The following is a 16,540-nucleotide window of genomic DNA, read 5'->3' as shown; positions in this document are numbered from 1 at the left end:
TTGAACTTGGTCAGTAGTGTCCAATTTGGGACTGTCGTGTTCAGAGAAGGAAGCAGACAGCTTTTCTCCCAGCTGAGACTCAAGACCAAAAATTAGCTCAGCTTTGGAGCAGCGGGCAGGGAGGGACAGCAACCTGGGAGAAACATTGGGTGGGTGGTGGGTTCTGCACCTCTTTCACCTGCTACTTCTCCCTTTCAGATTACCACCAAACTGCCAATGCACTGCTACTTGGCAGTGACCCAACCCAGTTGCCATCGCAGGTAGTTCCACCATGATATTTGCATGAGATACTTTGTGTGTTGTTTGTTGCAATGCTTATAAAAAGGCTTCACTCCCTTCCTGATACACCACTACATTTAGCTCCAGTTCAGTAGTCAACAGTCCTTTGCTTCTATAATGGGGATGCAGTGGTTGCTCCCAGTGCTCCCCTCCCAGTGGCACTCAATGGTACGCAGTACTGGCACTTTTTCCCCCCTAGAAAAAAGCACTGGTTGCTACTTGAACAGCAACAACAGCCCAACCATCCTTGACACCCTCACCACATGCTGTCTTTGAAAATGCTTTAGGAGCATAGGAAGTTGGCTTATGCTGAGTCTGGCCATTGCCCCTTTAGTTCAGTATTGCCAACAGTGATGGACAGCATCAGTTTCAGGTACAGGAGGTGCCAAGGATTGAGCCTAACTGGAGAGAACATGGATAGAACATGGGAGTTTCCACATGCAAAGCAGATGCTCTACCATGGAGCTGCTACTCACTGGTGGAGATAATTTTTTTATTGGTTGGGAGGGTTGCATATCAGCTAATAGTAGAGAGCAGGAAATATGATGCTCAGAAAAGAAAACATTCACAGAAGATGTGTGTCTTTTCCTGTCCACTTGTCCTTATTAGAACCATTCTGTGAACATTATAATCTGCTTGTGGGGGTGGAGGGAGAGGACAAGGTTGTTTGCCAGTTCAGTCCCATCAGAGAAGATGCCATCCGCAGATGCGGTTTCCCTGTTTTGATTTTCAGGGATGCAGACTTCATGGTTTGCTTGCACCTGTTATGCAGCTCATTGTATCAAAATTTATACATCCCTTGTGGAAACAGAATGTGCACATGCAGTGTCTGTATAGCCTGATACTGATGGTAAAAATATCCCTGGGACATCACAGAGCAATAACATTTCCAGGATTTTGCCATGTGTCTATTGGGAGACGTTTTTCACGTGCCTCAACCTCTAGAAAGTCTGTCTGCTGTGCTTCCTTTGTACACGGTGCATAGTAATTGTCCTAGCCATTTTTTTGGTAATGGGATCATGGGGGTCTGCTATAAGGAAGGACACCTTGGGATGATTTGTCTCCCAAACTGTCAAGTTCAGGACTGCAGTTTCTGCACTGGGTGTATGGATATATAAATTTCTATGATTCAGGGGTGAAATAAAGGGAGAGGGGAGCTTTAGGACTGATGTATTTGTAAATCCCTGTTATTGCTCAAGGACCAAGAATAAAGAGACAAAACTCAATATATTGAATAAGAAGATACGGGCTAAGAAGCAGTGGGAGAAACACTATTCACATCATGTCCATAATGGGCAGCATCAACCTGGCTCAGAGCCATGGAGCAGCTGCCAGTTCTAACTCTAGCTCCTCACTGGCGTCTTGACTGAGCTATCATTCCCTGGGCAGGAGACATATAAGTGCATGAGGCAGGGTGGGGAGGGCAATTGGGTTCCTATCCTATCCGGCAAGGACCAGTCTGGGCTATGCATGCAATCCTTCACCTGACACCTCAGAGAGATCAGCAGTGCACATATGGAAATGGGGTGGTGGCTAGTTGGATGAGACTGGGAGAAGGGGAGGAAGGAACAAGGGACCAGCAGGGTAAAAGGCTGGCCAAACCCCTGCTGTTGTCAGAGTCAGGCACTGTGCATCTGCTGAATTCTGGGTCCTGCTTGCACAGAGAAATCTGTGCTGGCAATAATTTGCACTTCTATAGCACCCTTCTCTGAGAAATTCAAAGTAATAATTAAGCCTTGTGAGTCAAAACCCTTGGGAAGGGAGGTATGTGTTGATATCTACATGTTACAGGCCATGGGAGTAGGTTGTGCAAAACTGAGATATTAGTTCAGTTGCAAAATGAGGAGGGGCGGTGTATATTGGTGGGGCTTGTCTCCCAAGTCCTTTTGCATTATGGCTAAATGCATTAAGGATAAATCTACAGCGCAAGGAAGATCCAGGAATTTAGGTATGTCTCAGTCAAAATTCAGCATTTGCTAGCTTTACATAATAGAGATTCTAAGGTGTTTCACACACACCCATCCTTGCTGGCCATTTAAGGTCATTTGCAAGTCACCGTGTTCCTTCAAAGGACTTGAACTTCACACACTAGAGAAAGCAGTCTGTTAATTCTTACTTGTTTGCTTATCCTGTGCTGAGAGGCAGGTAAGCTAAAAGCCCCCGCATTTCCTTGTATCTCACTTCAATCTCCAGTTCAGCCCTTTGAATGTGCAAATAAGAGATTCAATTCATTCCAGGGACTTCTTATCATAGATAAAACTGATCATGTGGCCAGGCATCTAAAGATTTATTTCCTGCGGCTAGAGGAAATATATATATATATAGTGGATTCTAATTCTTCTTCTAAAGTTGTGGGATGCTAATGGTATATCCCAGTGATTTGTTTTAAAAAAAATGCATTTGTGCAAAACATAAGTGACAGGAGGAAACACTATACATTTAAAGCACATGGCCTCCCCCAAAGAATCATGGGAGTCGTAGTCTGTTAAGCATGATGGGAATTACAGCTCTGTGAGGAGTAAACTACAGTTCCCAGGAGTATTGGGGGGATGTCACATGCCTAAAATGTTTGGTGTGTAGCCCGTGTCTCTTCCCTTTGTCCCAAAGAATGTCACATGATAAACCAGAAACACATAGTGGTTGTATTTTTCTGCTACCTCAGGGGAATATTCCTCAACTGAGAGCCAAGCTGAGAGAAAATGTATTTAGCTGTTGCTTAAACTGAAGGTGTGAAGTCATCATTAGAATGTCAAAAACTGCCAGAAGCTCCAAGCAAACAACAAAAAAATGGCATTTCCATTAATCTCCATGTGCTGTTGTACATCACTATTGCAGCTTCTGTTATTGGCCACAGTCAGGCAGAACACTAGGGGCTTGACTGAGGAAAGATTTTGTCATGTCAATAATGTGTCATAACATGAATGTCAATTATGTGTGAAAAGAGTTTGGCATTTCTGCTTCTCCCCAGCTTTTAGAGACAGCCAATTTGGAAAGAGATCATAATTAATGGAGTAAATGCCTGGAATGCTAATCTCTAGCTTCCTTCAACCATGTGGGTGGCTCTGAGAACACAGCAGAGTTTCTGAGAGTCACTTACCTCTACCTACCTGCCTGCAACTTACTTGCCTTACCTACCATGTAAACGGCTTCTGTAACTCAAGAAGAACTCTGGGCGCCTCTGGGCTGTCACTGTTTTGCAAGAGGGATTAAAGCACACTTTAGAAATCTAGATTCATGCAATTAAAGTAGATTAAAGCACTCTTGTCACCCTAGCACAACAAATACTTAAAAAGGAAGAATTTTTGAATTTTTGCAGTTAGGAAAGTGACAGAGAAATGCACTGTGAAGTGTGTGATGAATTAAGCATCAATGGAAAGATGTATAATCATTGCACAAGCAAATCAGGATGAATGTCTGCTGTCATATACCACACTGTAAACCACAAAATCAGAAAATATACTCAGTAAGGACTGGGTGTAGTCTAATCTGTGTGTATGCTTTGTGAAGCAAATCGGGTTGAATGCTCAGTAAACAGGTTGTCTGGAGTAGCTCCTTGTGAATCAGCCTGTGATGACATAGCATAAGGTCATCTGGCTGGGAAATCAAATCAGAGAAAATCTGTAACATGTGGGGAAGATTTTTCATGCAGTTGCCTACCTTTCCTGACCTGGCACCAATCTTTAAGCATGCATTTAGGGGCCCATTTCTTTACCATATATAAAAGAAATACCCTATACCTGGAGGGTGGTAGCGCTGTTGTTGCAACCCACCATAGGTTAGGCTTTCATCCACCAGTTGAAGGCCAGTGTTATTCCAAGAGACACGTTGAGGCCTGGCCATAATTCTGATTTTCTTTATTTAACATACTTTTTGTTGTTGTTTAGTCGCTTAGTCGTGTCCGACTCTTCGTGGCCCCATGGACCAGAGCACGCCAGACGCTCCTGTCTTCCACTGTCTCCTGCAGTTTGGTCAAACTCATGCTGGTAGCTTCAAGAACACCATCCATCCAACCAACCATCCCATCCTCTGTTGTCCCCTTCTCCTTGTGCCCTCCATCTTTCCCAACATCAGGGTCTTTTCCAGGGAGTCTTCTCTTCTCATGAGGTGGCCAAAGTATTGGAGCCTTAGCTTCACGATCTGTCATTCCAGTGTGCACTCAGGGTTGATTTCCTTAAGAATGGATAGGTTTGATCTTCTTGCAGTCCATGGGACTCTCAAGAGTCTCCTCCAGCACCATAATTCAAAAGCATCAATTCTTCAGTGATCAGCCTTCTTTATGGTCCAGCTCTCACTTCCATACATCACTAGATTTGCAAATAATGATGATGATGGACTATGGATTCAGAAGTTCAGGAAATTCAAAGAAGTTAAGAGTCCATTTGTACTCTTTGCAAGTGTTAGGGACCATGGCAGAGGCGAGCATGAGTGATTCAATGAGAAATGCATGTTGCAGCTGTTTGTGAAGGGTTCTCAAAGTCTTTTGGGTGACAGGTTGCATTGTAACTTAGTTTGACCAATGGTTTGCCTATGAAGTGTGAAATCACAGCATAGGCTCTTGTTGATATTCAGGAGCTGTTCTGTGCAAAAAAAAAAAGAAAAATACTCTTCATGTGCAAAAACTGGATGTTGCTGTTGCTGGTAAATGTTTTATATTTGCAGCAGTTATGTAGTGATTGGATGTTAGATGCAATCTGGAACAAATTTAAAACATTTAAGACAATCTAGTTTACTTGCTAGATTAAATGTGCACACTGGATGCTGTAAAGCCAGCAACAGAAGCAGGGATAACAAGTAAATCGAATTAGTGCTGCAGAAATTACAGAGGGTTGTTTCAGTAGCCGTTTGTTAATGTACAGAACATCTGTAAAATCTCTCGTTTAGAAAACTGCTATCCCCCTAACCAAAAGCAGATCAAAATTGGAGCTAACTTTTGGAAACGATGTTTAAGAGGGAGAAGATATGGGTAAAATGTTGTAATGTCTTGGAAGGGACATCATTAAACAAACTAGCCACCATGCTTTAAGGGGCCAGATGAGACATGGTGTTAATTGTGTGAATGCAACATGCACATTTTTGTTATATAAATTGCAGCTATGGGGGAGCCTGAGTAGTATTGGGACTGCAGGGGTGTGGAGGGTGAGTTTAACCCTTCCCACTCTGCCACAGTCATCACAAAAATCACTCTTCACCTTCTATTTGCATCAGGAGGGAAGCTTTTATTGGTGCCAGTGCAGGCTTCTGTAAACATCTTACACAATCTAAGACATAAGATGTAAAAAATAAATAAATTAGGAATGCTTAAAAGTAACTGTGTATGGATTTATTCATAGATTTCATTCAGATACTAAGTTTAAAGAACCAAGAAAAGCAAATCATTATTATTTATCAATAGAACGTTATACCATTTTTTTTTTAACTAACTGATTTTGTGAATGCAAGATGCTCTTCAACCTGTTTTCTGTTGTTTTCAAATCCAGTAATATTAGGACTTGGGTTTGTTTTTTTTAATTGTATAATTTGTCTTTTAAAATGGTTTTCCCTATTACTAAATTGGGGTAGCTAAGTAACAAGTGTCAATAACCTCCGCAAGAGCTCATATGGTTTCTTAAAATAAAAATAAAAATAAAAATAAAGAAGAGCTGTGCTATATTTTGGGCCATACTGTGGGTGAAATAACAGTTTGCCATGTAGGAAAGAGACTCTGGCCAAGATCTTTGACTTGATGTGCAATGGAGTTGTGCCAATTTGTGTAAACAGGTCTATGAAAAGGAAATAATCAGCATATTTCTGAGTGAATGGGAAATGAAAAATGTCATAGTGCTCAGGAGCCACTATTTAATACTGAATCAACTTGATCACATTTCAGAGATGAGTTTGTTCAACCCTGAAAGGAAGTGATTATTCAGTGTGATTTGCTTCAGCAATGATCTGGAACAGTTTTTAGATGCCACAGCCTTCCTCTCCCACTTTCCAAATAGCACTTGAACCATCTTCTTGTTGAATCTGAAGAGCCACTAGAGAAAGGGAGAGAGGAGGCCATCATGATCATGCCGGATGCTGGTTCATGGAATAGTAGAAGCCAGTGTCTTACTAATCACAGCAAGCATGGAAGAGAATATCAAGAAAGACAGTTACAATTTCAGAGAACAAAACACTTTGTTGTTTGAGAAGCAGTCCAGAAAAACAACAACAACAATGAAGGCAGACTGAGCCCAACCTTTCATCCAAGAGGAGAGCTAATGCAGGGAATTAACAGAATAGTGGAATTAGACCAGGAAGACAGGTTCAGATATGCTCTTGGACAGAAGGCTTTTTGTGGTAACATTGAGCCAATCACTATGAGGGAGGTAAAGTGAAGAACAACGTATGCACCAGGGGTAGGGAATGCTCAGCCCACGGGGCAGGTGTGGCCCGCAGCCAATTTCAGCAGATCCTCTGGGACCTTACCTGAGCACCAGGTGTTCTGCTGGAAGGGGGAAAGGCCTTTGGTGTTGTACAAAATGGGCAACTGCAGCTCCTTCCACTGAAAGAAGTGTGAGTGGTTGCATCTGAGTCCAGCCTCACTCACTTTGGTGCCATTCCACTACAGGAATACAGACCCCACCAGCTTTTCCCTGGGGAAATGTGACCCTCAGCCCAACAATGTTCCCCACCCGTGATAGACACTATCCTCCCGAGCACATTGGAGAGAGGACAGGGTTCAGTCATTTAAGATGGTAGTGTCTGTTCTTCATTTGCTGTGTGGAATTAAGGCCAGGCATTTTATAGTGTTGACTGCCTTAAGCTGAAACAATTTGAGGCTACTTTCTGTTACCAGCCCACCTGGAACCTGGCACCCCACATTGCCAACACTTCAGGTGAACTCCAAATTATTATTCTCTTGACTCCCTTATCAGCTGGTATTTAGACGGAAAAGCTGTCCAACTCAATGTGATTAATGCTGGCTTTACCTTAGATGTGGAGAGCTAATCAATTAGCTCGATACGTATGGATTTATTTCAATAATTCAGTGCGGCAAATCATCAGCGAACATTATCTGAATTAGCATGGATTGGCACAAAGGAGAGAGAAATAAATTGCTTTATGGATCACCTCTGCTATGTCATACAAGCAATTTGACTTAAAAGAATAGGGTTTTAGGACTATATTCACATATGGCATACATCACCAGGTTTTCTCATTAAGATAATTATTTGGACACATTCTTATGTGTGCAGAGGATTTTGGTGATGTTAAAAACATAGAAAAACAGTCCGGAGGAAGGCTGTTGATTGTGTCAGGTAGCTATCATCAGGTACAGAACTAGGTGAGCTTCTCAAGAGAGAGTATTCCACACACTGGATACCAGTCCCCAGTCTCTGCCCACCTAACGTCAAAAGACAGGGGGATCATGAGGAGGGAATTAGGTGATGATTGTAAAGTTCAGGCTGGCTAAAATGAGAGAGGACAGCCCTTAAGATACCTGACACCCAAGTTAAAAATATGCATCCACACTTGAATTGTGCCTGGCTTTAAGCAGGTGTGAGACAGGGGCAGGGAGACTCAGGGCCAAGGGCCAAATTCAGCCCTCCGGGCCTCTCTCTCTGGCTATCAGAATTGTCCCCAGGTTGCAACCTTTCACTGCCCCTGCTTCACACCCTGTTTGTCTTTTACCTGGCTGAAATCATCTTGGAATCATCATAGAACTGTAGAGTTGAAAGGGACCACGAGGGTCATGTGTCCTTGAACTCTGGTAGTGCCACTTGCTTTTCTTAATGGTGCATAGAGGTGTGTGTGTGTAAAAATCAGGCTAATGAACACATGTAAAATTTACACTTGTTGCTCCAGCCACTTTGGCCTCTGGCCTCGACCACTGCTGGCATGTGATCAGGTTGCCATCCCTGCTGTAAGATACACCCTATCATCTAATAACATACCATCTTATGTTTCCATATGGCTTCATCCCAGTAGCAAGCAATTCATGGTCCTTGCCAGATTTTTATGAATTCGTGAAAGTAAGGGTTCCCCTCTATCCAGTGGCATATATTTTTAAATAAAGAAAAGTCATGATCCAGTTCCAAATGTTAAGTACTTTTGAATGCCATTGGGTCCAGAGGATGAGTTAAGTATCTGCTTCAATCTCTCCCACTGATATCAAGTGCTTAAATTTGACTGGAGCAAAATGCTTCAATTTGACTGGCCAAAGTTACTTCCTGTTAAATCTTGGATGAGGAACCTCTTGGCCTCTAGATGGTGTTGGACTCCATCAGTCTCAGCCAGTTTGGCCAATGGTCGTGGATAATGGGATTGGAATCCAAAACTATCTGGAGAGGCAGAAGTTTTCCATCCCTGTTCTAAATGTGGTAGCTTGCCCTGATCATTCAGTTAACATCCAAATAATCAAGTATTAAATGCACAGTTCTTAATTATTTCTTCCTCTAGGTTTCTCCTGAATTCACATCCCCTGTGCGCTTAATAGTGATATTTGAAATACTAATGTACTCAGCATAGCTCATCACCTTCCTCATAACCTTAAAGAAGGGTTATGCATATCTGAAAGCTTGCTTGCATTTTTAATAATTCCATCAAGCTGCTCCGATAAAAGACAATCATCTCAATTTACTTCCAATTTCCTGGGACTGCAATTGTCAGAGAGTCCATATAATCTCAGCTGAAAATGCAGCACAGACTTGAATCCCACGTCCACAAGGACTAGTGTTGTTTCACATCCACCTCTAAATGTTTTGGCAATCATTTAAAAAAATCCCCTGTGATTTTAATTATGTATTTATTCTATTTGGTGCCATTAAATCGGGGAGGGGGACCTTTTCCAGACCAAGGACTGCATTCCCATCTGGGCAGGCTTTGTAGGGAAACTTGGATGGCACCAGAGGAAACAGTGAGCAAAGCAATACATGTAGTTGAATTTCACCTTTGCATAGTAGGTTAGTTTTGACATACATCCACACATCCTCCAGACAGACAGATAAGAGGCATTATCATAATTCAAAGACACATTCCAGCCAGGCAAATACAGTCAAGGAGGGCATGGGGAAAGGGGTGTTGCCTGGAGAGAAAGGATGTGGCCCTGGGTGAGTCCCAAGAGCCAGATAGAGATGCCCTGAGGGATGTATTTGGCCCCCAAGCCTGACAGACGACCAGTGTACATCAACCATTTCCTTGATATAGCTGTTCTCAGCATAGAAGGCCATATACAGAGAGGGTCACTTTTGGAGAGAAGAGAAGTGTGATTGAGTCACACTTCCTATTTTCATGTTTCCAGCATGACGAACAAAGTGATAACTCATGATAACTCAAAGTGATGACCTATGAATCTCCCCCACAGTGAGTTGCATGTACTGCACACCAAACTGACTGTCCCATCCACCTGAAAATAAGTTCGCTTATGGGTTTTCTCCACAAGTTCAGGACTGAGGCATAGTTTCAGAGGGAAAATGTAGGAACGGTGTTTGCAATGTATGTTTTATGGGGCTGTATTCCCAGCAGGTTTGACCAGCATTGAACTCGAGTGGTGTTGTTTAAACTGATTTTTAAACTGACCACCACTTGTTTCACCAAAAAGTTCAACCATTGAATATGCTCTGATTGCAGGAGTGAATGGAGCACAGTATATTTGGAAAGGGGAAAATGTGCTAGTTTTGTATGGTGTGCTTTTGAGAACAAAAATAATGCCTAGCAAACCCACAAAACATCAATAGAGACATTGGAACGTAATATCATTGACTTCCAGTGTTTATGTACTACTTCACTGAGTATGTGAAATAAAGAAAATGAGTTTGAAACTCTAGTCCAGAAAGGTAAATACGTCTCAGTAGGTATGACTAATGGAAACATGGCAGAATGACTGCCATGACTGGAATGTAGCAACTGAATAATTTAAATTTTTAAAACAGCATTATAGGCCAAAAATATGGACACTGCACAGAAATTTAAGACAGTGAACACAGTAGCCCCATGGGTAAGAAGAGTATGTGGACTATGCTTTTCTGAAAGAAATTATGTATGTCTCAAGGAAGGGAGGAAATGTAGCAATGGGGGGCTTCAACTATTCTGACATCTTGTGGGAGACTAACTCTGCCAAAAATGGAATCTCTAACCAATTCCTGACATACCTTCATGTGTAAGGTGCATGAAAGAAAAGCCATGGGGAGAAGGTAGCTAACCCTTCAGAAGAGGGGAATTCAGAAGGATATTAATACAATCAAAAATTGGTCTGAAACTAACAAAATGTAGTTCAACAGAGACAAATGCAAATTTAGGTTTTTAAAAAAATCAAATGCACAGCTGTATGCTTAGTGCAGTATATGTAAAAACGGATTTTGAGATTGGAGTCCATCACAAACTGAACATGAGTCGGCAGTGTAATGAATCTGCAAGAAAAGGTTAATATGATTTTATGCTGCATTAATAGAGGCATAGTTTCTAAGTCATGAGAAGTATCAGTTCCACTCTACACTACACTAGTAAGACCTCATCTGGAGTACAGAGCTGCATTCTGGGCACCACACTTTAAAATGGATACAGATAAATTGGAACTGGTTTAGAAGGTGGGAACAAATATGGTGCATGGTATAAAAAAATAATGAAAGAACAGGACTTGTATAGCATGGCACACACATGAAATTAAATAGGAAGAATGCTACATGGTATAATATTTCAAATAGAAGCGCAGGGAACATTTAGAGCAGGAATTAGGAACAAGTGTCTGCAGATGTTGTTGGACTATAACTCCCATTCACTCTATCAGCAACCTTGGCCTCTGGGAGTTGTAGTCCAGCAACACCTGGAGAACCACAGGTTCCCCATCTCTCAGCAAGAGCCATGTAAAAAGACCTATGTTACCGTTAGGTACCCCTGCCCATCAGGGCCAGTCGTGACCTACTCTAGGGTTGCGCGCTCATCTCGCTCAAGAGGCCGGGAGCCGGCGCTGTCCAAAGACACTTCCGGGTCACGTGGCCAGCGTGACTAAGCTGCGTCTGGCGAGCCAGCACCAGCACCGCACACGGAAACGCCGTTTACCTTCCCACTAGAAAGTGGTCCCTATTTATCTACTTGCACTTAGGGGTGCTTTCGAACTGCTAGGTAGGCAGGAGCTGGGACCGAACGACGGGAGCTCACCCTGCCGTGGGGATTCGAACCGCCAACCTTTCGATCAGCAGGTCCTAGGCTCTGTGGTTTAACCCACAGCGCCACCCGCGTCCCGACGTTACCATTACAGTTGTTTAAATTACGTATTTGTATAATAAGTGAGTTTCTGCGGGGGAGGGAGTGAAGGTAGTATACAGTCAATTGGAAGTTTTAATGTTTGACATTTTACTATGCTTTTATATGTGCTGTAAGCCACCCAGACTGGCTGAGGAAACCCAGCCAGATGGGCGTGGTATTATTATTATTATTATTGATCATTTAATATTTTTAAACAATTCTAACACTAATATAAACCAATTAAAAAGTCCAGCTAATTTAAGTAGGCAAGATGTATTTCAAGTAAATGTGCTTTTGAGAGCACTAGAGAGGTTCAGTGCTAGAAATGTATTCAGATAAAGAGGGCTATATTTTAGAATCTTAATGAAACATGTAGATACTAAAATTCTCCCTTTGAAAGACTATTTAAGACCACCTAACATTTACATCAATTAATATTTCGCTTTGCTAAATATTGTGTGACTAGGATTGCAGCTCAGACTTACTTTGTTCTGTGCCATAGTCCTCTTTGTCTAGGTAACTCTCCATGGTGCTGATCTCATTTCCAAGTCAGCTTCAAAAAGTTTTTAGAAGTTGTTTTTTTAAAAAAAACCAACTTACTTCAAACATTGCAATAAGACAGGAATAAAACTTGGAATCTTTGGCTCTTTGCAATAGTCATTATTTACTATTACTTCTTCAAAGAACTGGTGGATTCATAATGCATTGGGCAGCTTTAAATATTCTCTCTGATGACCAGGTACATAACTGATGGCATAGTCAGGAGCAAAGCATATGGAATCTCTGGTTGGATGCACACAATAGATTTTTATAAGTATGTTATGAATATCCATGAATTTCATTCCAAGAACTAAAACTGTGTATTTGAAGTCGCAGATGGGAATCCCAAATAGAGCAGCAAGCTTCCGAACACTTATTGTCATTCTTGGGAGGTGTGGGGAGGGAAGAGAGAATAGATGTAGTTAAGCTGTTTCACAGATTGGAAAGATGTTTCTTTCTCTCTTTCTTATGACTAAGATTGGACAATGGCTTTGCTCTGGATTCTGAATAAGGCATGGTAACAAGCTCTGTTCTTCTCTGTATCCCAAAACTCCTGTAACAGTTGTTAAAATGTGTTTAAATAAGATGAAGGATATGTTCCTCCATGTAATTTTTAAAAATAGTACAAAGCTTCTTGCTTGGTTCCAAATAAGGAGGCAGAATTAAGCCTGTTCTTGTTTTGAATAGGCATTTGTGGGAGATTCTGAAATACCATGTGGAATAACAATTTTGGGACTTCAACAAGGCAGGCAAGTGCATGGAAATAATTGGAGGGTATAATACATAGCTAATATTTCAGAGAGCGGAAGGTGGTATAAAAGAACCACAATGATGCCATTCACTGCCATTGTTGTGATTTGATCTATCCTTGTATGCACATCCCTGATCTAAAAGAGAAAGAGCATGAACTAAAAAACAGTGGTGCTCCAATACAAAAATCAATTTTAGAAACTCTCAAAGTTAAACCAGAAGACAGATGAAGAAGAATGTGGGATAGAGTGAACTCCCAGAACTATACTAAAATAGGATGAGGGAGACCAGATGATGCCTAGGCCAAACAGTTTTTACAGGTATTGCAGTGCTTCAGAAACCTGCAAACCTGTTTGACCTGAGACCATAATGGTACAAAAGAAATGTGTGTACACTCTAGACAACATTGGTTCTTTCCTGTCACTTTCAGCTCTCCTTAAAAACTACTATCTTTACTCTCAGACTTTGGCAGCATCAGCAAAAGGAAATGCACTGTGAATGTTGATAATATCTTAAATTGTGACCCTTAGTTCTAACACATTTTAATGTACATAAAAAACTAGATTAAACATGAGGAAGTCCTTTATTCTGTGCGTGGCAATGGAACTGTACATAAAATTTTACTTGCTCACTAATTAGAGATTAACTGAAAATAAATGAACTGCACCCCCTAATATCATTACAGCCTATTAATTCATGCTTAATAACTGGGCTCACCTAACTATGGGTTCAGTGTGCACAGTCTTGTTCCCCTCCCCCTCTTGGCTAACCATCTGGAATGCAATGGAAGTTATCTCAGTATATATTAAGTATTGAGCATAAGATGTCAAAATGAAGAGCGAGTGAAACACAGTAATGTTCCCCAGTAGGGCTGTAGAGGGTGCTTTGGAACAAACCGCCAATGAGAACGGTGTTCACAAAAATCTTTTTTATTTACTAACAATGCACCACTGTTTTCAGCAGCTCTCTCTCTCTCTCTGTGTGTGTGTGTATGTAGTGTTTTCTGCTCTGTTGCATTGACAGAGCCCTGGCCTCAGCTGCTGGAGTCAGCTTTCATTTACTATGGGCAGAGATGAGCTGTGCCCATCACAACGGCAAAAAAGATATTCCAAAGTCTTCAGAAATGGCTGCAGAGCTTTAAACATTTTAAAGTTGTGTATTTTTCTCCTCACAGTTCAATGAACCATCCGTTGTTCATCTGTGGGGGGAGTAGCTGCTTACAAAAAAAAAAAAATGCGAGTGAAAATATCGCTCCAGGGTAAGGTAGCTACTTGTGCATTGCCAAGAAAGAGGACAGAAGAGGACACAGATTTGCATTGGGGGGAAAATACATATGCTGATTTTCATGTGTAGATACACATTTGGAAATAATTGCTGCAATTTCAATACAGATAGCACAGTGAGGAAGACTGTGACTAGGCTGGTGAGATTCAACAAATGTGTACCTGTCAGGGGAAGGCCTGGGCAAGGACTTCCACTTGTGCAGCAGGGCTATCCCCCCCTCCTTCCACTGTGCACCCCCTGAAATTTAATTGGGGGGTCCAGAGAACCCCCAGAACAATGTTCAGGGTAGAAGATAGATGTAGGCAACCTGTAACAATGGGAAGTTCAGCCCCTTTTTTGATGTTTCCTTCTTATAAAATATTTCTAGGTAATGCCCTCTCAAGGCTTACAATGATGCTGTCTTACCAGCGCATTTGCAATATGACCTGTAGTGACTCCCATACTAATCACAGAATGTCTAAAGAATTCTGCCTCCATGAGTTGCTCTGACAGTATAGTTAGCAGCCATGCAAGCAAGAGCCCACTCTGAGGTGTTGACTGCATGGTTTTTGGCCACATTGTCACAGCAACTCAGAGGTATAACAATGTATAGAGGTATAAAGAGGTATAAAAGGTATAAAAGCAACTCAGGTATAAAAGTGAGGTAAAGTATAAATATGTTCTCTGATTGTCTCCGGAGCAACCACAGGATAGTCAGAAACAGCACTAGTAAGGGAACATATAAAAGGGGGCTTAGAATAGCCAGGAGTCAACAAACTTTCTCAGCAGGGGGCCAGTCCACTGTCCCTCAGGCCTTGTGAGGGGTTGGACTATATTCTGAAAAAAATAAGGAACGTATTCCTATGCCCCACAAATAACCCAGAGGTGCATTTTAAGTAAAAGGACACATTCTACTCATGTAAAAACACGCTGATTCCCGGACCATCTGCGGGCCGGATTTAGAAGGCAATTGGGCCTGATCTGGTTTGCCTACCCATGGAATAGGCCTTACTAGGATCTGTGCCAGCGGTGTGGAACCTCAGCCCCAGGGGCCAAATGTCACCCTCCTAGACACTATCCGGCCCTGAGGACTCTCCCAGGGCTGCACAGCCTGCTCAGCCACACATACTTCCCACAGGCCACACTCCTCACTGCTCTTCCTTCACACAACCCTTGAGTGTTAATGCCTGGCTGGAGTGTGTCCTTGACCTATCGTACTGTATCATGCTTGCCTGAATGGAGCCTAGTGAGGGTTGCATGAGTGTGTGCAAAATTAGGCTACTGTACACAGGTAAATGCTATATTCATTGCTCCACCTGCTTTTGCCTCTGGCTCCCAGAAAGTCGCTCTCTTCTCTACACAATGAGTGTGAATAAGCGCAGATGTGACAAAGAACATGTCAAATGATACGACCCTCGTAGGTTTTGATACAACCAACTATTCCAAATGTTGTTGTTTTCCCCATCTGATTCCACCTCACCACCACTTTGTGTTTAGCAGGTGAGTTAAGAATGGAAAGCAGAGAAAGCCATTAGATGAGCAAGGCAATGAGTGCTACTGAGACAACTTCAGTCCTGTATCCAAAAATGTGCTCAAAGAAATGCAAAGATTCTTCTGACCAGTATTATGAAAGATACATCCCAGTCATATAACTTGGATGTGTGCCTAAATTAAAGTTTGCACAAGGTGTGGTTTAAAGGAGTTTTTAAAAGTGGCTTGCATGGCACACTAACCCAACCTGTGGCTTACTGAGACTGCATGAATGTGTAGGTTCCCAGAGAGGAGCTTGCAGCATCTTTGATCCTCCCCAGTCCTTTTTACTGCAGTACTATACTAAAATAAGCTGAGGTTTGGCTTAGTGTGTCAACTGTTACTCACAGTTGAGCTCTCTCCACACTAACCACAAGCTGTAGCCAGGAGTCCCAGTTGGCATGTTAAAGCAAATCCAAATTGCAGTTGTTCATATTCCATATTTGTTTGCTACTTAGTCCTGGTTAATCTGGAAATTATGCCTGAGTTTTAACTGAGCAGAGTTTAAAATGGTTTTTTTATTACAGTGGTAGATGCTTTATAAGATTTTATAATTTTTGTGCTGTTGTAAATCGCCCTGGTCACTGTAAAGCCCTTATATTTTCAGAAATATAATAAAACATTTCCCTGGTACTGTTACCTGAAAGTACAGTGGTACCTCGGGTTACATACGCTTCAGGTTACATACGCTTCAGGTTACAGACTCCGCTAACCCAGAAATAGTACCTCGGGTTAAGAACTTTGCTTCAGGATGAGAACAGAAATCATGCTCCGGCAGCGTGGCAGCAGCAGGAGGCCCCATTAGCTAAAGTGGTGCTTCAGGTTAAGAACAGTTTCAGGCTAAGAACGGACCTCCAGAACGAATTAAGTATGTAACCACTGTATTTTGTGTTTCGTACACTCTATGTTAAATTTTCAGATGGTTAAGAAAAACGTCCAACAAGGAAGTGCTTGTCATGGAAAATGAAAGAAG

At 42.0% G+C, this 16,540-nt stretch overlaps 1 protein-coding gene and 1 long non-coding RNA gene across 27 annotated transcripts in view; both read left to right on the top strand.

Annotated features, from left to right (window-relative positions):
- The window catches only part of NRXN3 (neurexin 3), a 1,227,884-nt gene that overhangs the window by 827,580 nt on the left and 383,764 nt on the right, over positions 1 to 16,540 (top strand). The gene's annotated exons all lie outside the window — the stretch shown is intronic.
- The window catches only part of LOC308459356, a 52,789-nt gene continuing 48,958 nt past the window's right edge, over positions 12,710 to 16,540 (top strand). Inside the window, exon 1 of the long non-coding RNA XR_013978024.1 lies at positions 12,710 to 12,773. This is a non-coding gene — a long non-coding RNA (uncharacterized lncRNA). The remainder of the gene's footprint in view (positions 12,774 to 16,540) is intronic.

Source organism: Podarcis pityusensis (genome assembly GCF_964106645.2).
Source record: "Podarcis pityusensis genome assembly, chromosome: 1".
Classification (NCBI taxonomy): domain Eukaryota; kingdom Metazoa; phylum Chordata; class Lepidosauria; order Squamata; family Lacertidae; genus Podarcis; species Podarcis pityusensis.
Note: the sequence above shows the minus strand (reverse complement) of the source record. Positions and strands in the feature narration are given on the sequence as shown.